The sequence below is a fragment of the Lissotriton helveticus genome, assembly GCF_964261635.1.
Source record: "Lissotriton helveticus chromosome 1_1 unlocalized genomic scaffold, aLisHel1.1 SUPER_1_unloc_27, whole genome shotgun sequence".
NCBI lineage: Eukaryota > Metazoa > Chordata > Amphibia > Caudata > Salamandridae > Lissotriton > Lissotriton helveticus.
Window position 1 is genome coordinate 713,155 of NW_027611667.1, and position 22,153 is coordinate 735,307.

Sequence of the window (22,153 nt, forward strand, 5' to 3'; positions counted from 1 at the left end):
AAAAAGAAAAAAAAGAAGATCATGCAACTTTGCTAAGCCAGCAGATAGGTCTAAAGAAAATTCAACGGCCTTCTGTAACGGAAATTTCTCCAGGTTGCCCCACCGAGGTGTTGTATGCGGCATAGCCAAAAAGCGTGGACAAACTCATCCTAACATGGGATAAGTAATTATGAATCTAACAAGGAACAACGAAAAAAAAACGAATAAAAAAACCACTTCCCACCCCACCCATGCTGGCGGCGTGTTCATACTAACGAGAGGTTGGTCGACACTGGGATTGTGATCTAAACTGGAAGAGATGGCGGGCTCTGATGGTGGAGGGACACACCGCAGACGGACGGCCCTGGGAGAGGAAGGAGACAAGGGGGCCCCATTTAAATTCGAAATTCTTATCATTATCCCTGAAAATATCAGCCATACGTTCAAGGCTAAGCAGTCTACAAAGACGAGAGTGCCATAGGAAAATAGCTGGAGCCTCCCTTCTCTTCCAGGCGGCTGCCAGGGTGACCTTAGCTGCCCCACACGCACCACTCTTAAAGTATGGGACTCAATTTCAGGCGACGACAGGTGGTCTCCTTTTCCATCCCCATTCACTCCAATCCATTTCAATCCAGCTTTCCCCACGGCCCAACATGAGGGACCCTTTGATGCCTGGAGAAGGGGAGGCTGCTTAGCTCTAATACATTTGTTCCACAATTTTGATCCCCTTACTTTTGATCAATGTCAAAGGGACTTTGTATTGAAGAACACGGAAAGATATCAGTATATCCAATTGATGCACTGGGCCCTCACACCTCAGATACGGGAGGCTTCTACTCGACCCCTCACAAAATTTGAGGCCTTTCTTACCAAGACTGCTAACATGAAAGGGGTGATCTCATTTATCTATAGCTTCCTCCTTAAAATAGTGCTTTCCCCATGCCCCCGGTATATGTCTATGTGGAAAGACTTAATTCACCGTCCTATTTTCAATGAGGAATGGACGCATCTATGGTCTGACATCGCACGCTTCAATCATTCGTCAAAATTCAGGGAACTGCCGCCTGATTTTACGTATACACCAAGCATTGAGCTGAGCAGAGGAGTGGAGAGAAGTGCCTACATATGCCGTCGGTAGTGGGACTGGCTCTGGATCCCGCTCTTGCTCCTGAACGATTGCCAGCATTCTCCCTTGTACTCTTGACAGCGATGAATAGCAACGAACAAGCAGTGAACAGTGAGTGTTGAGTGACAAGTGGCAAGAGGTGTGTGGCATGTGGCGAGTAGTTAAGGTTGATCGGTCCGTAAGTCGCTGAGCCATTACAGTCTGTAATAAGTCTGTAATACAAAATCTGAGAAATAATGCAAAGGGGAAAGTGACAATAGACTTTGACCCTGTTGAAGCACCCCTCGATCCCTGAATTACTCTGCATGTCTAGACAACAGCCCTACCCGGAGCCCGGATATTAATCGATTAATTAATTAGTTAGTTAATTAAATAAGTAACCAGCAGCACCGGCGGATTCTGTACTGAGGTGTGTTTGGGAGGGGTTTTCCCTTGGAGGTGTTTGGAGGTGTTTTTGTCCAATCAAACCACCCTTTGGTCTTGTCACTGGCCCGTTTGATTCTCTGAAAGAAGCAAGACTTCTTCTCCTTAGAGGGTGTATTATGAGCTCAGGAAAGGAGCGGCCACCTTTCCCTCCTATCAAAATAAAAATACAACAAACACTAATATTAGATACGTTTAAAATAAAACAGGCAGGTGACATACAGTCCTTTAAATCATCTAAGGTCCATACATTTGGGAAACTGGGAAAGTCGCCGTCAAAGTTTGATTTTATGAAAGATCCAACTGGTGCTATACTAATATTGCTAACTAACCCATGTGTTCTTCAAACTCCAATTAAACCACTGAGTAGAACAAATATTATATCACCTAAGCAAGAAGTAGGTGAACCAGGCCACCCTGAGTCTGAACCTGAAGTCGAACGAATGTCAAATTCAACTAAGGACCAAGTCAACCATTGGGGTCAACTAACGGACCTAGAGATGTTAACTATTCCACTTACTGGTCGTTCACAATAAGAGGACGCAAAATGCACAAATCTAACAATGGGAGATACTCAGCAATTACTACCAACTAGGCAGCCAATGCCAATAGAAGTGCAAGTAAAAAAAAGAAAAGCTAACGGTATAGGGGAACCATCTAATTTGGGCCAAATAAAACTTTCAGAGCAAGAAGCTCCAAATGAACTAAATGGTGGGGTGAAAATCATAAGGGAAGCCAATACCCCACTGAAATTGGATCTTACTCCGTATCAAAAAACGTTTTGAATAGTAGTCCACAATTCATTAATTCTTGTGACGAGGGACATGATTTTCAAGGACCACAAAAAGAGGAGTATAAGGACCTATCATTCATAAATGGGCAACACCATAACCCAGGTACACAGGCACCAGGAAGTGGGAACGCGGAAGCAATTTGGGATTTATTCTTCAAAACCTCGCAATTAACTCTGGAAGCATTAACATATCAGTCCAACCAAAAGGAGGTCCAAATAGATCTCGAGCGATATGGCATCCTCTGTTACCGGAACTGAGCAGAAGATAACAACGCAAAATAATCTAATAGTAAGGGCACAATCTCAGCCAATATCTACGTATGCAGAGTGTAGTTGTGCCCCACTAATTAACAAACTAGCTACCATTCCCGATATTTAAAAAACAATAATTGACGATGTAAAAGGGAATTTTCCTAATGTGGGAATTCAAACCAGCAAGAACGACTGCCTCTCTAAAGGTACAATAAAATGTAAAGACAATACTGTTGTTGTTAAAGAAAAAATAGATGATAAAACAAAAGATCAAGAAGTGATAAACCGACACAATCCACAATAACAGATGTAGCTCCAGAAGTTCATCTATCAAAAAGAGAGAGGAAAAATAACGTAAAGCAAGAAATAAAGCCTCTAAAAGTATAAAAAATACAATTGCATCAGATATAGTGAGATTGAACACTGGAAACAACCATGACCAAATATCATATTGTGAAGGTGAGGGTAAACAAATGTCTCCAACAAAACCCTTTTACCCTCTATTTAATAAGGATCTATCGGAGGTACAAGCAGTTATGAAAAATAAATGCCTAAACAATCAAGTTGATAGTATAAAAATGATAGAGAATGGGAAAATTCAGTCCTTAGAAATGCTGCAAGTGGAGGAAAGTAATAAACAGGGGGAGAATAAGCCATCACAATTGGAAACAAATAGAGCAAAGAGGGAGAGTATCAGAGGGGATGAAACGAATAGAGATTTGTTAAGTGGTGCAGGTAATTTTTATGCCGGAATATAAATCTAGGGGTAATAATGAAACATCTTGCAAACATCCGGACCCAACACAAGATGGCAGGAGTATGTAAAGCATGGGCATCTACAGCATACATGCCTCAAACCGAGGATTAATGGCCCAAAATCCCTGCCGTGGTATCTTGTCATGTTGTGGCTGAGTGTGCCATGTGATGTGGCAGGCTATAGTGCTTGCTGTGATTTGGTCATTTTTGACAAGGTGGAGTGCTGAATGGTTAGGGAAATTTTTATTTTCTTTGTTTTTGGGATCGTGTGATATAGTGCGGTAACTACCGTTTGATGTAAATAAATTATTTTGCTAATATACCATCAGGATGTGGGGTGAGTGTTATTAGTGCCGAAGCCTTGCTGATTATATGCAGAATAACAGGTCTGGGAGGTCACTACTGACTAGAGCAGGTTAGCAGCTGCACAGGCCTTGGGCATTGATCCTATTGAGGATAATATGTGACGGGCACTGGTGACTGGAGCTGGCTAGTAACAACGCTAGCCTCTGGTATTCATTACAAGCAGGGAAACAATACATGTCGCAGTGGAGTTAACCTCTGGTTTTGAATATTTGCAGGATTTACGGTACAGGGGTCACTACTGACTGGAGTTACTTAGCAGGATAATAGGTCTCAGGGAGTCAATACTGACTGAAGCTGGTTAGTATGATCAATAGTCCCAAGGTGCTACTAATGACTCAAGTTGGCTAGAATGATAACAGGTCCCAGGGGCCAGTACTAACAGGAGCTGGCTAGTAGGCTTACATACAGGTCCAAGGGGCCACTACTGACTTGAGCTGGCTAAAAGAATAACAGGCCCAAGGGTGGTGGGGTGCGAGTGGCACCAGTGACCGGAGTTGGCTAGAAGCATTGACAACATTTGGTATTGATTAAATACAGGACGCCAGGTCACAGGTGGCACTGCTGAATACAGCTGGCTAGCAGCAGTGGTGGCCTCTAGGAAGAAGGAATTGAGAAAGCATAACTGGATATACTGGTTTCTTTAATACCGATAATTGTTTACACATCATACACATCACTGTCACAACATGCATTGATATATTACATTACCAAATTACAATAGTCTGTTCGCCTTAATATGCCTGCAAAGTTATATGATTCTATTAGGGCTCAGAACCATTTTATTTAGTGATGTCCATCTGCACACTTTCCTGCGTCTTGTAGTAAATTGAATATTGACAAACAGAAGTGTTATTTCCAGAAAACAGTGAATTCTGCAGCTTGTCATTTTATCTTTTATCTGCACCTCACAGACTCCTCACATTCCACTCGAGAGAAGATCCTGCCTCCTACTCATTAGTGTTGTTTCAGTAACTGTTTCTATCATGTGTTCATGTTTCATTGACTTGTATTAGGAGAAAAGTTTATAAAAAATACATTGTGTAGCATTAGCATTATATACTCCAACTTGCTTTAGGGTGGATGCTCTCGTCCATTGCAAAGACAATTGTCACTTGTTAGTTTGCAAGGCCTTTTGCAAAAAAAAATGTTAATTCGTTTTTGTCTGTTAGCACAGTGTAACCGTTTCAAGCACAAACATATAGCTGAGCATTGTATCTTACCATCAGAGACATTTTCTATTAAGATAAAATCAGAAGTGTACATTTTTATAGCATTCGGGAGTGAACTTTGTACAGTTATACTATGGACCTCAGTCTTCTTCTGAATCCGTACTGCTATCATCTTGGTCCGGTAGCGGCTCTCAAATATTTCCTCTGTATTTGTTCCACCCCCCCCCCAAATTTTGGTCCATTTTCTTGGGCAACCCCTGCTACTGAACACCACCCTCTCCGCAATCATGGCTGCGTCCATGTCGTTACTCCATGCTGTTAGAGCAGGTCTTTCTGCTCTTCCCCACCTCTGTGCTATATTTCTCTTGGCCACCATCATACCCATTGTAGCCCAACTCTGCCCTGAACGTGTAAGGTCATTTGGTTCCCATATGTTTAACAGGCAACGCCTGGGCTCAGGTAACATCAGGACCCCCTGCCTTTTGCTATTTTTGCATTAAATGTATGATAGATTTGTTGGCCTCCAGGTGTGTTGTGTTTTATTTTACATATCACATGAAATGTCCTGTAAAATGACAGTCCAGTATAAACATTCTTCGTATAAATCAACTCACAGTATACTGTTCTGGAGGTTCAGTCCCACAGACATTATCTCTAACTGAACGCAGGAACCCTAGGAAGCATGTGCTTTTCAAACCAGTTGCCCACTGATGCGGCGTCCTCGCTATTGGATAAGTCAGTATGTCCTGAATTTTAGGAGGGTTACCGTATCCAGTGCACTCTGTTAGAGAGTGCTCACCTGTGGCAGTAAGATGTTAATAGGCACCTTATCACCTATGCACAGTGCAGGGCTTTAAGTTACAGAGCTCCTCACGCTGTTGAGAAGATTAGGTCACATTTACCCATTTTCCCATATTTGGTCCTGATGAAATGCCAACAGATTGCTCCATGACTACACAAAGCATGAAAAAAGTTGACCTGAAGTATAGACGCCAGCTTACCAGCAGGTCCATAGGTGATCGATACTTTCACACAGTGATAGGGGCCATTAGTTCCTCAATTTCCCTGCCACTGTTTTTAATCTCAACATGGACCAGGAAGATCACATTAACTATATTGCGGCAACTGGTCAATAGTTGATCTTATATTCAGACTTTCACCAATCTCACATCTTATGACACAACATCCTCTGTCCTATTATGCTTATCCGGCGTAATTATTAAAATATCTCAGACAAAGTGCCGTCTTGTGGTGCCCGCCAGGCATTGTAGCGCCGAACTGGTGAGGAGTATAGCCCAATGATGAAGCATGTCATCTTCAGGTGAGTGAACGCAACTTATCTTAAAAGCACATGCTTCCTAGGGTGTCTGCGTTCAGTTACAGATAATGACTCTGGGACTGAACCTCCGGAACAGTATACTGTGATATGATTGTGTTTTATTTTAACAAATGTACATAGTAGATATTGGTGCTTGCTTGTTTCACAAAAATGATCGGATACCTGCCTTGGAGCGCACTTCTTACAGACGAGTATGGGGTTATCATGTTGCTGCTACAAGCTCCTTACCTGTGCGAGTTATCGGGAACGATGCAGGGGCAGACCCAAACCAGCCACATGTGGAGATCAATGACAAATACTGAAGAATTAACAGAGCTTCCAAGCTGGTGACCATTACTTAATTGACCTTCAAAATAAAAGACACGTTTTTAGTATTCTGGTGACTCATGACCATAAAAAACAAAGGTTATAAATTCAATATTGTGTCAAATACTTATAAAATGAAACTGGATATGCTGAATCGGATGTTGCGCCAGGTCATGTGTGACACCCTCCACCACTATTGCTTATGGGACTTGTAGTTTTGTTTTTCTCATTAAAAGGATGGGCTCCAAAGTCCCAGTGTTCTAAGCGATGTTGGTCAAAATCAGAGGCCTGACGGAGGATGAAGCATGACATGGCTCTGCTTAGCAGTGAGATGACTGACAGTTCCCCAGCCCTTCCATTCTTTGACAGACAGAGGCTTGTCGGCCGTTCATTTTTTTTTGCAACGACAAAGAAACATTTGTTGCAGCTTGTGCCAACTGAAGAGATAAAACCCCTGGGCATGTTTAATTGACTACTGACAAACATGAACAATCAAGAACATGAGTTTCTGGAAAACTATCAAGCACCCAATCGGAATCAGCCGCCCTTCACACCCAGGAAATCCTACTCTATGGCAGGGTGCTGCCTGCCACTATATTGCAGGTTACTTCCAACATAATCTGATTTATACATACATACTCCAGGGTGCTGCCAGCTATCGGGTATACACACAACAGTCTGGAGCCACTCAGGAAGGAGGTAAGCTCTTCATTTCACATTCACAGCCAGATGGGCCAGAGAACTTTATCCACACTTTAACTGCGCCGAGCAGATAGATGTAGCCCATCATAGACTGTGTTGTGTGCTGGGTGATGCCTGGCATCTTATTATCATTGGCGGATGGATGAAGCTATGATAAGAGCTACTACAAGGAGAGCAGAGAAACAGGAACACAGATCGCCACAGAGTGACAACTGCCCAGAAGCTGAAGAAAGAACTCTGGAACAGCAAACCTCCTCCACCCTGGAGATTCTCCTGGGTAAGCAAATGATGGTAATGAAATGCAAACTGCAGCATTAAGATCACACACTACACTACAGCATTGTTCCCTTTAAACCAAAGGTAACAGCCTACAAGAAAAAACTAAACAAAAAGCAACAAAACTAGAAAATGCATCTCCAAATGCTGCAAAAGAGAAACAGTTAATACAATTGAAAAAATATTAAACTTTGTTGGTACCTTAGTAATGTGCTTACTTCTTGGCTTCACTCCATCTGCAGCAATAACGCTCTGAAAGGAGAAGTTACTGCTGTGAGTCTCAGAGTCTTCAGTATTACAGGTCTCAGTCTCGAAGACTGTGATGTTGGAAGATAACTTTCTCTTATTTGGCTTTATAATTCCACCAGTCACGCCATCACTTTTAGCAGACACGCTATTGTCGGCAGCATCACAACTTCAGGCAGACCTGCAATGCAGATCTCACCACTCACACTGGGTGAATATTCAACAAGTACGGTCTCGGCTTACCAAGCAGAACAAAAGAATCGGGTCTCATAACCATACCTAGAGCCACAGCTAGCTCTGCCGCCATTCGAGCAAACCCAAACACCTCAGCACTTAAGCACCAGTCCCAGGGGAGACCATCTGTGAAGTCCTTGTTAACTGGCACCACTCCTGGGTCAGCAGAAGCAGCATCATGGACAGCGTCTAACACCGCTACCACAAACATTCATCAACATCCAAATCCTCGTCACCCAAACTACCCAAAAGTGGCTTTCTAGATCAGCATCCAGCCCTGTAGTTTCTGCCTCTGTGCACTAATTTGATGCCAAGGATGTAATTTTAAAAACAGCTTTAGTTACATTACAGGGGCCTTTCTGACATCATTATGGGTTCAAACCAAAGGGCTGTGGTCTCCCAACAGTCCAGATATACAATTATTTTACAGCCATAATTTCAGAAAAACTACTGAACAGATTTACACCAAATCACAAAGAGCACAATTTCGGACCATGGTCTAGCTTCCTGCCGAACATAAGGCAATTCCATTAAGCAGTTTATATAGAAGTCTATGGAAAATGCATGGGGATTTTGCATTTTGGGACCCCCCCTTTTTCTCGGCCATCGCCTGATGGATTATCCCCCAACTTTCTATGCAAAAACTAATAAAAAAGGAGGACCTTTTTGGAAAGTTTCGTGGAAATTTATAGTCCGGTCCCAAAGTTATTGGCAAGACAAAACATTATTTTCCTATGGAAGAGCAGAAGTAAGTAAATTAACCTAGTGGAATTACTGAAAACAAGCTTTGACATAGCCAATAGGTCTCACTTTTGGGACCCTATAAGTAGCCATGCAGCACATTATCCTGGGTCCTACACTATCTACTGTTACTTCATGTGCCAAAAACTTCCTGTTGGACACTAGCATGAGAGTCTAAAAAAAATTTACATTGTAAATATTAAAAGTTGCCAACTGAGACTAATGGAAATGATGAGACACCAACAATCAGGCTAATTATTCTAGTGAAAACACATTGAATTTCATTTTTCCAGTTCGTTGTGTGTTCAAACACCATTTGGGTGCAAGTAGCAGGTATACCCCAACTGCCTGGCATTTAGTAAATATCAGGAATCGCTAGCGGCCTGCCAACTATCAGGGCCGCACTGAGATAGAGAGTATTCACGGCCACCAAAATAAAAATGCTCCCCATTAGTAAATTAAATAGCTGAAAAAGTGGCATCTATAAGCGAATTGTAATACACGCTATCATGCAGGAGGAAAAGAATAACAGACTACTGCCTAGAATATCTGTGCAATGCATAGATATGCAAGTCAGATTCAGAGAGGACTATATTCATTCTATATCATGCATTACAATATTTTAGCTTTCTCCCACTGGAAACTTCCTCTGCCCAATAAAAGTTAATGTTAACATATTCCCTCATGTTTCATTAACCCCTTTAATGCTGCGCACGTTCAGTGGATGTCGGGTGCACTACCTCGGAAGTGCTGCGCACGTCCGCTGAACGTCGCGGCCCCGCCTGCGCAATAGAACGTTCCGCACCATGGGCTTTCGAGGCACTGACGTGGGTTCGTCTGTCGAGTGCCTCTGCCCCAGCCCTACCAACAGTCAAGAGCTGTCTGCTTGGGTTTTCGAGGCACGGATGTGTGCTCCTCTGATGAGTGACCCTGCCCCAGCCCTACCAACAGCTAAGAGCGTCTGTCCTGTCTCTGACTGGATCATACGAGGCTGCGCTGAACCTGTGAGGTGTTTCTTGGTTAAACTGCACGTCATCAGGGCTATGGTGGGCAGGTCAGAGGTCAATGCAAGACACTCCATGGAAGGAATTTCCCGGGCCTGCCAGAGATTAATGGCCCAGCAGGTGTTAATGTGGCCAGCAATCAAGAAGAGGGGCATGCCAGGCAACCCTGGGCTGAAGAACGGATTTCCAAACAATTCTCGGAATCAGAGAATCCAAATTGGTTGTATTTTTCCGCAATTATTTATTTATAAATACAGACGGAAGAAAATATTTTTCCGTCTGTATTTATACGTTTAAACGGAAAACCGGGAGCCTTAGTTATAACCCACGAAGTGTGATTGATAATATCACATTTGGGGAACTCTTGAGAATTAAAAGAAATTGCTCTACCCATAATGAATATAACACAGCTAAATCAAAGGCAAGGCGAAGATTTCTCAAGAGAGGTTATTGCAAAGGAATTCTAGACCAAGCAGAGAAAAGAAGTGATGCTATACCACGAAGTCAGATACTAGTAGATAAAAAAGGTGCATATAATAACAGATAAGAACAGACTCATGAAGATAATAATGTAAGGTTTAATTACAGATTACACAGAGAAGGCGTCAGAATGATATCAAATCCTCAGAAGGAACTGGCGTAGCCTTAAATCTGACAACACCATTGGAAGGCACATATCAGATGCACCACTCGTTACCTATAGAAGGGGCCCTTCTCTGAAAGACCACCAGGTCAGAAGTCACTTTATAGAAAAGGCAAGGAGGAAGAATCCAATCAGAGGGGTTTTCCCATGCACAAGATGCAAAGCATGTAAAAATAGCAAGAAAGTGAGTGAATACGTAATACCAGGTAGAAAATCAAAAATACGGATAAAAAAGTTCTTGAACTGCAACTCAGACCACACAGTGTACTGCTTAGAATGCCCATGTGGGAAACAATATGTGGGTAGTACTATTTATCCCTAAAAAAAGGATATTGGAACATTTATGGACGATTACGAATAAAGATCAAACCTATCCAGTTGCCCGGCATTTTGAGTTTGAACACAACAGCAATAACAGCCTGCTGAGATTTTTCTGTCTGGACCAGGTGGGAAAAGATTAGAGGGGTGGAGATAGAGTCAGAAAACTCTGCATCCTAGAATCAAGATACATAATCCAGGAGCAATGCAAGGCCCCAAAAGGTTTAAATAATGAAGAGGAAATGTGGATTCACAGAGATGAATTTTAGAGCCCGAGCAGATGGCCATAAAATTTACTTTGCCCATCCAGGGCGAGATGGATGGGAACTGTAATATTACAGTTCCAGTGGGATACTGAACCAGGTATTACATTGCCGATACAGGGTGAGATACAAGACAGCCCAATGAATGTTAAATGAAATGCATTGGCAAATAACCTTGCCTAATACAGTGCTTTTATTAACAACAATGTTACAAGATGGCCGCCATAGTCACTGCCAGGAGAGTTACACACACTACCTCTTTCGCTGTCACTGATTTTCTGTTTTGAATCATGATAACTTTATTTAAATGACAATTGAATAAATTGTTTGGTTGACACCGAGGAAGGCGACCGTGCCGAAACGCGTCTGGTATTTGTGGAATACATTTTTGAAAATATAATTGCTCCGAGAGTGCACTCTGTTGATTGCAGTAGATGAAACTGGACATATATAAATATATGCATACATATAAATATGCACTCGCTCTCACTCTGCACTCATTCTGCACTCACTCACACTCTGCACTCACTCTGCACTCACTCACACTCTGCAGCACTCACTCTCACTCTGCACTCACGCACACACACTCTGCAGCACTCACTCACACTCTGCAGCACTCACTCACACTCTGCACACACTCTGCACTCACACTCTGCAGCACTCACTCACACTCTGCAGCACTCACTCACATTCTGCACTCACACACTCTGCAGCACTCACTCTCACTCTGCACTCACTCTGCACTCATTCTGCTCTCACTCTGCACTCATTCTGCTCTCACTCTGCACACACTCTGCTCTCACTCTGCACACACTCTCACTCTGCACTCATTCTGCTCTCACTCTGCACACACTCTCACTCTGCACACACTCTCCCTCTGCACACACTCTCACTCTGCACTCACTCTGCACTCACTCTGCACTTACTCTTCACTCTGCACTCACTCTGCACCCACTCACACTCTGCAGCACTCACTCTGCACTCACTCACACACACTCTGCAGCACTCACTCACACTCTGCACACACTCTGCACTCACACTCTGCAGCACTCACTCACACTCTGCACTCACTCACACTCTGCAGCACTCACTCTCACTCTGCACTCACTCTGCACTCATTCTGCTCTCACTCTGCACACACTCTCGCTCTACACTCATTCTGCTCTCACTCTGCACACACTCTCACTCTGCACTCATTCTGCTCTCACTCTGCACACACTCTCCCTCTGCACACACTCTCCCTCTGCACACACTCTCCCTCTGCACACACTCTCCCTCTGCACTCAGTCTGCACTCACTCTTACTCTGCAGCACTCACTCTCACTCTGCACACATGCTGCACTCTCACTCTGCACTCACTCTCACTCTGCAGCACTCACTCTCACTCTGCACACACTCTGCACTCTCACTCTGCAGGTTTCAGAAAGCTCTCCACCCATCAGCGCGTCGTCATCGACTACAGATTCCACACTTACACTCCCCCACAATAAGTTTTAGTGAGGTACATAATTTGCGCCACGGTTCTTTTCCATGGTCAACAAGCCTCTTCTGCGAACATTCAATTCAAAGTCTATATTCCTGATAATTTACATTAATTTGACTAGTAATTAAACTATTGCCTAACGTTTTCCAAATACAGTATATATGTGATTATCCAGTGCGCAGAAATAATCATTTCTGTTTACACTCCACAGAAATTGAAAACAGCACTTTGTTTAAACAATAATTAAAGGGTCGTGTCACAGCAATTTGATCCGGATTTAAGTAATTGTAAGCCCCTATAACCATATTTACCATAGGGACATTTTGCAGAGTGCCACGAAGCCGCATGCCACCGGCAGCTCTGAACAGTAAACTGAGCTTAGCCACAAATGGACTATGTCTGTTCGGAAAGAAGTGATTTAAACAAACAACTATGTCTGGGATTGCAACGTCGGAAGTGAGCTTCAAACTAAAATACTTGCTCACACAAGTCACACATTCCACATTGGCAGGCAGCGGGGGCCGCCGTGTACTCTCCCGCACACTGCAGAGAGTTGGTAAACATTCGGATTTAAGGGGTGGGGGGGACGTTTCAGAAAGTACTTTTCAGATAAATAAACAAATAACGTAACTGTTTAAAATGTAGAACACGGTGCAGTCGTCAGGAGCGTTCAATGCATCAAAGAGGCTGAGCTATAAAATTACAGACCTTGAAAGTGTGTCTATATCTGTCCTAGAAACATAGTGTGGACACAGTGGACTCAAGCTCGAGAACGTGGTGCTGTGTCAAAGAAAGTACAGTCCTGGTAAATTAAATAGCCTCTGGGCGGGTACTTTCCCAAATGGCAGGTTTGTGTTTTTTTCATTCATTTACTGCTGCCTTTCCCTCGCCTGCAGCCACATGTGAAGAAGAGAGAGGCAGCGCCCGTCTCATCACTTGCCAGGGTGCCTTACACCCTCCGGGCCCCAGGGACGCGGCATGCATTGAGAACTAACACAGACCCACCCGGCCGCGCCCCCTTATCGCACAGAGGAGGTGGTGATAACAATGCCGGGTCTGTTCCATGCCGGGGTACCCAGTGGAGCCAGGCGAACACAGATGTATCCTGGCCCTTTTCGCAGAGCTGGGCAACTGCTACACGCAAACAGGTTAATCGAAGTTTCCCGGGTTCTCCGAAGACGTGGTAGGTGCAATTTGAGAACAACAAAAACACAGCACTCAGTGGCAGTACTGGGGCTTCACGGCGCAGTACCACCCTGAACTATAACAAAGTGAATGGCACGAGTTTCTTTTATTGATCAGGGGGAGGGGGGAGACTGAGTCAGGTTCTCATGGAAGAAAACTAGTGGCGTACAGGCAGCAGCCATCTGCAGCAAGCACACGAAGCAACTGAGCTATCTAACATAAGTGAAAGCTCCTTGTGTACACAGAGTTGACCCTCGTGAAAAGTACTCAGTTCAAATGCACGAAATGCTGCTAAAAGTGCAGTTTACAGACAGGGTGACATATGCTAACACTTAGGAAGGCTCACGTGAGGAATTATAAAAAGATGACGAATATCTGGATAGGCATTTTTCAGAATAAGCAACATTTTAATTACTAAAAAAAAAAAGGAAGGGTGTTTGGTCGCGATCTTCAGCTGGAATGCATGCATGGGGGCACGTATACAATGAGAAAACAAGCGGCATTTCAACGGATCTCGAAAGTGATCCAATTGTAAAACAAGAAACAACTTAGTTATGGAATAGACGGGGACAGGCTTAAATATTCGGGACGTGTAGGCAAGATGACTACCGTCTGCTATTTCGGAAAGGACGGAAAGATTGGGGAGGTAATGGGCAACAGTACGGCGTACAGTCTCAGGTTAATGCGAGTGATGGTTATCTGCACGTGTGTGACAGGCTGGCACTTTGGACGGGACACAGGAGCGTTGTGTGGCCGGGACTTTGGCGGTTTCGTTTCGTCACTCGGGAATGACAGTGCTCCGACTCGTATAAACAGCGTTAATCACGGATAAAAATATTCTTGTCCAAAAGGCAATTAATGTAGTGAAGAGAAAAAGCAACGCTTTTAAGCTTGAAGCATAAGCTTCTTCCACCGCAGGGCTGGTGCATTTTACCAAGTCCAACTTGACTAGATAAAGATAAAAAATAAACTGCTCATTTCAAAACGTGCCAGGCGAGGTTACAAACAAGAAAGCCGTTAAGATCTTTCTTGAAATACGCAATCATACAAGCCAACTTCCCTGTTTGGGGAGGGGGGGAGGTTCCCTTTTTAGACCTGGGCGAGCTGCAGAAGGCTGCAGCCAGATAGCCCAGCATCTGTCTTCAATTACAGCGGGCCCTGACAGCTGGTAATTGAAGAAATATGCCCTTCTGCTGCGCTTGTCCGCACGGAATATGCACTAGGCGGAGCAACTCCTAGGACGGAGCGTGCTCTCTTGTAAAAACACATGCATGCGAGGGCCAATTGCCATGCAGCTGGCAAAAAAAAACTGCAAAAATCACGAGCTTTCTGGAATTCGGTAGGTATGATTTTCGAAGCCCTCAGAAAAGGACTCTTAGGCCACGCCCACTTCGTGGGACGTAGGCCGAGCCCTAAAAAGACATGATGGTGTGGATAGAAATGTATATGATGATGCTATAGAGGATTTGGATAGCTACTATAAACCTATGGTGTGTGTTGCTGTCCATAAGTACAAATTCTACAGAAGGAAACAGGGTAAAGACGAGAGCATTGACGACTATGTAGCTGCTTTAAAGAATCTGGCGCTATCATGCAAATTTGACAATATGCACGATGACCTCATAAGGGATCAAATAGTCATGTGTGCCGCTAATTTTAATATACAAGATGCTCTGTGGGCCAAAGGTGAGAAACCCTACAACAGGTCATAGATGTGGTCAAAAAGGCAGAACTTACGGGTCGATGTGCTAAGGAAGTCATAAATGAAAACAAGAGTAAAAGTGAAGAGTCTAATGTGGTTGCTAAAGTAAGTGGAGCAAGGAAAAAATGTGTGAACTATAAGAGCAAAGGAAAGGATGTTCCAAGAACCAGCAGTAAAAAAAGAAGATTTGAGGAATTAAGATGATATCGTTGCAGCAGCAACAAGCACTTGGCAAATGACTGGAACTGCCCAGCTAGAAACAACAAATGTAGCAAGTGTGGCTTAGTTGGTCATTTTCAGAAAGCTTGCAGGAGAAGTGGAAGAGCTAATGTAAAATTGCTTCAAGAGGTTGACGAGGACAAGACTAACTCTTCTGATGATTCGGAATACAATCTGTGTGTGGTAAATGTGACGGAGGTAACAAATCATAATGGAGATGGGAAGAACAATAAGAAGAAACCTGTGTGCAAAGTGGAGGTAGGGGGAATAGAGCTTGAAATAACTGCGGACTCAGGTTCACCATGCACTATTGTTAACCGCGAGGTGTGGGAGAAAAAGTTTCGTAGTGCATTAGGAGGGAGAATGGAAAGGCCGGATATTACTTTGAAAACTTTCACTGGAGAACCTATCGAGCTAGTTGGTTTCAGGGAATTAACTTTCATGTTTAAGGGAAGAGAAATGAACAGCAAATTGTATGTGGCATCCACTGGTCCATCAGGACTAGGATGGAAATACCAGGGGAAGCTCAGCATTACCCTTAACCCCAACAGCTCTGAGCCGGTCCTAGTTGTGCAACAGAACTCTCTATCTGACTGTGATCTTCTGGGCAGATTTCCAAGTGTATTTAACGGGAAGATTGGGAAGCTTAGGGGTTTTCAACACAGAATAAAGTTGAAAGAAGACGCCATCCCTTGCCTACATAAGGTAAGCCACATAGCTATTACACTGAAGGAGGAAGTTAGGGATGAGATTAACAAATTATTGGAGTCCGACATAATCGAGCCAACGGAATCGGCTGAGTGGGTCGCACCCTTGGTGGTCGCTAGAAGACCTAACGGCGAGCTGAGATTGTGAATGGACCTGCGTGATCTAAATAAAAATATAGTGGTTGACCAATACCCACTACCTAGAATCGGGGAAATGTTGTCACTCACCAAAGGAATGAGTGTGTTCTCAACTATTGATCTACCCGCAGCGTACCATCAGGTACCATTACATCCAGAGAGTAGACACCTTACAACTTTCATCTCACCCTTTGGGTCTTTCAGGTTCAAAAGGGTACCCTTTGGTATAGCGTCGGCTGCAGCGTTATTTCAAAGACTTATGCAAGAAATCTTCAAAGGAGTTAAGAACAAACTCATCTTCCAGGATGACATTTTGGTGATGGGTAAAAATCAGGAGGACCATGATAGCAGGCTCCTACAGGTACTTAAGAAATTGGAGAAATGTGGTATGACAGCGGAATACAAGAAATGCAAGTTTGGAAAAAACAGCGTAACTTACTTGGGACATGAGATAACTCAAGAAGGAATAAAACCAAAAAATGAACTCATAAAGGCAATTAAAGACGCACCGGTTCCAGTGAACAAGGAGGAACTAAGAGCATTCCTAGGTTTAGTAGAGTACTACTCTAAATTTGTAAGAGACTTCTCAGCAAAAACATACCATTCAAGATCACTAATTTTTGTCGGAGGCCACACCCACTTTTTTGGCTCCACTCAATCCCTCCACTAGCTCCACCCACTTACTTTATTAGCTCCACCCACATCTTCAAGTGGCACTGCTAAAAGTCAAATAGAATACCTGATCTGAATTTCAGAAAGGGAGTCTTCGTAAGGTTTTGATAGGAGGTTCCCAGTAAACGATTTTGAAAAAGATTAAAGCAAATGTCCATTTAAAGCACAAGTTTGGAATAAATTATCTAAAACCAGTAATGCATTGAAAAGGGACAATTTTAGTGTTCTGTGTGCTGATTTGGGTAACGGACAATACTGGGGGTAGGGCATGCCATTTTTAACAGAGTCTATGATTTGAAAGGCACAACTTAGACATAGCTTAAGTTATGTGACGGAATAAAACAAAATGTCGTGAAAACACTAGTCCAAACAGATAAACTGAATAAAATCATGCAATACACTTGAATGAGTAAGCCACTGTCACTTCCAGTGGCTGAAGGGGTATGGGTTTAATCATGATAGTGGAATATTCCGTTAAAGCGACTGCTTTAGAGAAACAAACAAAAAAAAAAGGATTACCAGCAATTGGGCTTGTTACTATAACTTACTCCCCTGGAGCTATATGTGCATTTATTAGATTTTGAGAAAAGTAAAAAAGAAAGGTACCCACGCCTGAAAGCATCAAAAGGTCAAAGAAAAGCACCCAAGCCTGTAGCGCTGGAACAATTTTCCGAGTGTTGGTGCTGCCCTCAATGTTACATCACAGAAGAAGTTATAAGATTGGCAAAAAGCCAAACATCACCCTAAGGACAAACATAGCAAATGAGCCTTGTCCATTCCGGCGGAAGTGGTGGGAGTGTGGTATGTTGCAGTGGAGCATTTTGAAGACTACTGCTTGTTGTGGTGCTCAGCTCAGCACCATGTGAATCGGGGCAATAGCTCACTTAATTTCCACCAAGGCCCCCAGCGCCTTGAGACCCATAAGGGTGAGTAGTTTGCGCTTTACAAATACAGATTTAAATACTGATTTACACACAAGTCTGGAGGTAAGTTATTTATTCCATGTTAAACCCGCATGTTGGAGTCACATGCTTTACTCCCAGGCTTAACAGGCACACATAAACCGACATTCCATGCATGTCACATTCTCCAACCTCCAGATCTATACATCATCTCTACACCAGCTGTTACACTGTGCATTGCCAGAGCATGGATTTGCTTTTCTGCTGTTGGGCAAACTAAGGTTAGATTTCATGAAATGAGAATCAGTGTCATCTATGAAAGGCATAAACAACTGGCAAAAAATTGACAACAATTATTAGTTGAACATGAACGGTCGTTTGTAGCTGGTCACAAGAATCCTTCTGTCTTCATTTATCTCACAAAGAAACAGCTCACAAATGACCGTGATTACTCAGCTGTACCATGTGTATGCGGGACTGTTAATGTGACTTCCTGAGGCTTTTTTCTTTAAATCTTTAAATGGTGGCAATAGTGAGGGTTGAGTATTTGAAGATCATTCTCTCTTCATGAAATAGAGTACAACTGTGCTGCTATCAGTGACGGAGTGTGAATGACGGCTGATGAGGGTCATTCGTGCAAATGCAGGAGGGATACAAAGCTGGAAGATGATCTACAGGCGTGGGCTTCAATGCTGGCTGACTTACTTGACCTACCCAATTCTAGACAAGACCACCCTAGATTATTGCTATTTGCGGTCCGACACTGTGATGTTATAATGTGCTAGACATTTGGATATAATTATGAGAACCAGTTTAAGTGGTTATGTCGGGATCCCAAAAACCCAGATGTATACAGAAGGCATGATAATCTATATAAAGTTATCAATCCAGGTTTTCAGTTGTTTCCTAGTGACATGGTATTATTACTCCAATATGCATATCGGGTACAGATGGGTAGAATGAGGGTGTGGGGGATTATAACACTGTTCTTAACATGCCCGTTTTCCACAGATATTGTATGTTGCTGTGCCAATAAAGATTATACAAAAAAACTCATCCAGGTGAAGCATGCATTTGTGACGCCAAATTACTGAATTGAAAAACAACAAACGAATAGCAGAGATGCGGGCGGGGATGGCACAGGCAGTGGGGACAGAGGAAGACGTTGCACCCCTCTGCAGGGAGCATCAGTACTGGGGAGAATAGAATAGAGGTGAGTAGGCTTGGGAAGCTGCACTTGCAGAACACTAGCAGCATGTGAAGAGCGTGATCGGGCAGGCAGGGTATTAGCAGGACTTTTGAGGTCGGAAGTCAAGTTCCCAAAGTCACTGGCAGAACGGAACCGCCATTAGATCCCTGACTTGGGACTGGGAGATACTGAACTCAGTCACAGCTCACAGGTCAATGTTAACTACTACATCACTGTACTGGCCAGCGAAGGGACAGGCAGACTCACTGTTACAAGACTACTTGGATGGCCACTGCCAGCCTACGTACTAACTGCTTCCCAGTATCATAGATCCTCTGCTCTGTGCTGGCTGTGGATGACATGTATGACCAGATGGTGTGTGCAGCAAAAGTGCAAACCCCCCGTGCTGGACCGGGTTTCCAGTGGAGTTTTTCTCTGCATATAATTTATAGCAACTCTCGTCTCGCGACCCAAAACTTCATCGAATCATGTATGGTAAAGCCAGAGGGTGTCCGTGTTCTACAAGTGTGGCAGCCAGGATAGTGCTGGGTTCAGGCATGCACATGATGCACAGTTGCACTAACATGGTGCCGCAATCCTGGTGTAATCTAAATGAGAGCCCATAGGCGCAGCAGATATTTTTACCACGGTCAAATGCGCATTTAAGGACCCGGTGGCTGGCTAGCTGGCACCGCACGCGGGAGTCAGCCGTGTCGGTAGGTACTACCAGTAGCACCCGACTGCGGGCGCCTGAGCCAGGCTTGTGCGGCGGCCGGCTGCTGGCGTGCAACAGTGGAGGGCTTAAATATGGAAGAGAACTGGCGGGTAGGTAGATTGTTACGGAAGCGCACACCTCAAGCAGCTTAGATTGGCACTGCTGCAGTACCTCAGCCCCTGGAACAACAATGACGTCTTACAGTCAGGAGTCACGCATATTACCGGAGCTCTCCAGGCCGGTTGGCATGCAAATCAGGGGTCAGAATCGAGCCAAGCAAGACGCAATGTCACGATATGATATCAGAGAATGGGCCAATTTAAAGCGGCGCGCGGACAGTCACTGAGGTCAGGGCTCACATACATTCACATAATAATTGCACTAAAAAGGAACTCTCTGTGCAGTACACTTTTAGAACTGTCATTTCAGGAAAAAAGGCAAGGTCATCCGCAGGTTACATCAGAAGCATTTGTTTGTAGTAGTAACCAATCTTTTCTATATTCCTACACAACTTTAGGTGTTTTTATCTGGATGGTTAAATTGTTAACACGGCCTAATAAACAATGCAAAGTAAAAACTACTGTTTTGAAAACAATTACTGCATTATTGCAATGCAATCACAGCACGCCAAGTCGATCAGTGACACTGAATGCCAAAATACTTTATCGGAACAATTTCAATTTAATGCTTATCATTTGAGATAGTCAGTATGTTGGCCATCCTGAAAACCGAATGGAGTAACAATAAGCTGGCTGGCTCGATGGATTCAGGCCCAATTACAACAACTGACCTTTAGCAATTTCCAGTACTTTGGCACAACTCAAATTGCAGAGGCCGATAGATTCATTTCTGCCTGTAAAAATACCTAGAAATCCATTAGGTTCCATTCTGGCACCGTCGCAGACTCGCACCTCCTCCCACCTCCCCTCCCCTCCCCCCTCGACCACCAGAATGAAAGGAAAACTGAACAAAGTGTGGGAGCTGATCGGGTCACCTAAGCTTAACTTAAAACTGTAAGTCATTAGTGGGGCTCTGCTTAACTAACTTAATTTATTGTATTATCTTCAGTTCTTACCGTTATTTGTGGTGGGGCCGGTCGGCAGGCAGGCCAAGAGTCAGACACACACACTGCTAGCCGCTAGCTAGCTAGCTCAGCTCAGCTGTGTGCTGCCTGCTTGCTACTATCAGCAGGCCGCAGTCTGCAGTTCCGGCCACCAGACCGTCACGGACCGACATCACTTGCACTGCACAGCCAGCCCAGAGTCAGCTCTGCCCTTCGGCGTCGGCGGCGTCGTTGGTCGGGCTGGGGCCGCCGTGCGGCGCCGGGCTAATTTAGGATGATGACTCTAGTCTTGGCCAGTACTGCTCTCTTGGGGAGCTGCCGCCTGCCGCTGTAACTGCGCAGTGCGGTGGTTATGCCGGGGCGTGGCTAGCCTGTGGCAGCCTGCCTAAGCCAAAATGAAAAAAATCTGCACGCGCTACCGCGCTCACGCACATCCCCCAGCCTACCCCCATCAGAACCTCCAGCCCGGCCCCACCTGGCAACTTCCGTTCCGAGGCCTCTGGCCGGCCCACCTGCACTCAAACAGAAACAATCAACAACTCTGCAGCCGGCCGGCCGACAGGCGCCATGATGATGAAAAAATGATTAAACGAAAGTTAACTACTTCAGTTTTCTCAGACACAGTCACACTGCATATTATTTATATATTATTTATTAAATATTCGCTGCCTTGAATCGCTTTGGAGTTGGCCTGGGCTGGGGCAGCTGAGGGTGCATTTCACTTCAGAGTCAGTGTCACAGTTGCAGCTGCGGCTGACCAACTTGCAAGTTGCAACACTAAATGGTTACCCGGTCCCAAATGCCGTGACGGTAACAGTCAGTGACAGATGATTGATGATGAGACTACAGTGACTCGGAGTTGAAGGCCGACGGCGGGATATGAAAACACGCTGCAGCGGGAGCCAGGCAGTGAGGGCGCGCTGTACAATAAAGAAAGTTATATTTATTTTTACAGTCAGCAGTCAAGATTCATAGACCCGGCCCTGATATTTAAGTGCAGGTGCTGAGCACCGGATAACACCGGCACAAATTAAGCACCATCACTACTGAAGAACAAGAATAAATTTGAATGGTCACGTGAGTGTGAGGAGAGTTTCAAAAAACTAAAAAAGGAAATTTGCGAAGCACCACCCCTGCAAGGATTTGATGGTGAACTGGAGTGCGTGATCACCACTGATGCTAGTGGAAAAGGAATAGGGCCGTACTCTCTCAAATAGAGAAGTCTGGAAAGGAGGTGACTAT

The 22,153-nt window shown here is 44.2% G+C and overlaps 1 protein-coding gene across 1 annotated transcript in view; it reads right to left on the reverse strand.

Annotated features, from left to right (window-relative positions):
* LOC144805811 (uncharacterized) overlaps nt 1-22,153 on the reverse strand; it is a 99,874-nt gene that overhangs the window by 74,914 nt on the left and 2,807 nt on the right. Inside the window, exons 2-3 of the mRNA XM_078672288.1 lie at nt 7,689-7,739; nt 6,432-6,549 (exon numbers count right to left, since the gene is read on the reverse strand). The gene's annotated coding sequence lies outside the window, so the exon portion shown is untranslated. The remainder of the gene's footprint in view (nt 1-6,431; nt 6,550-7,688; nt 7,740-22,153) is intronic.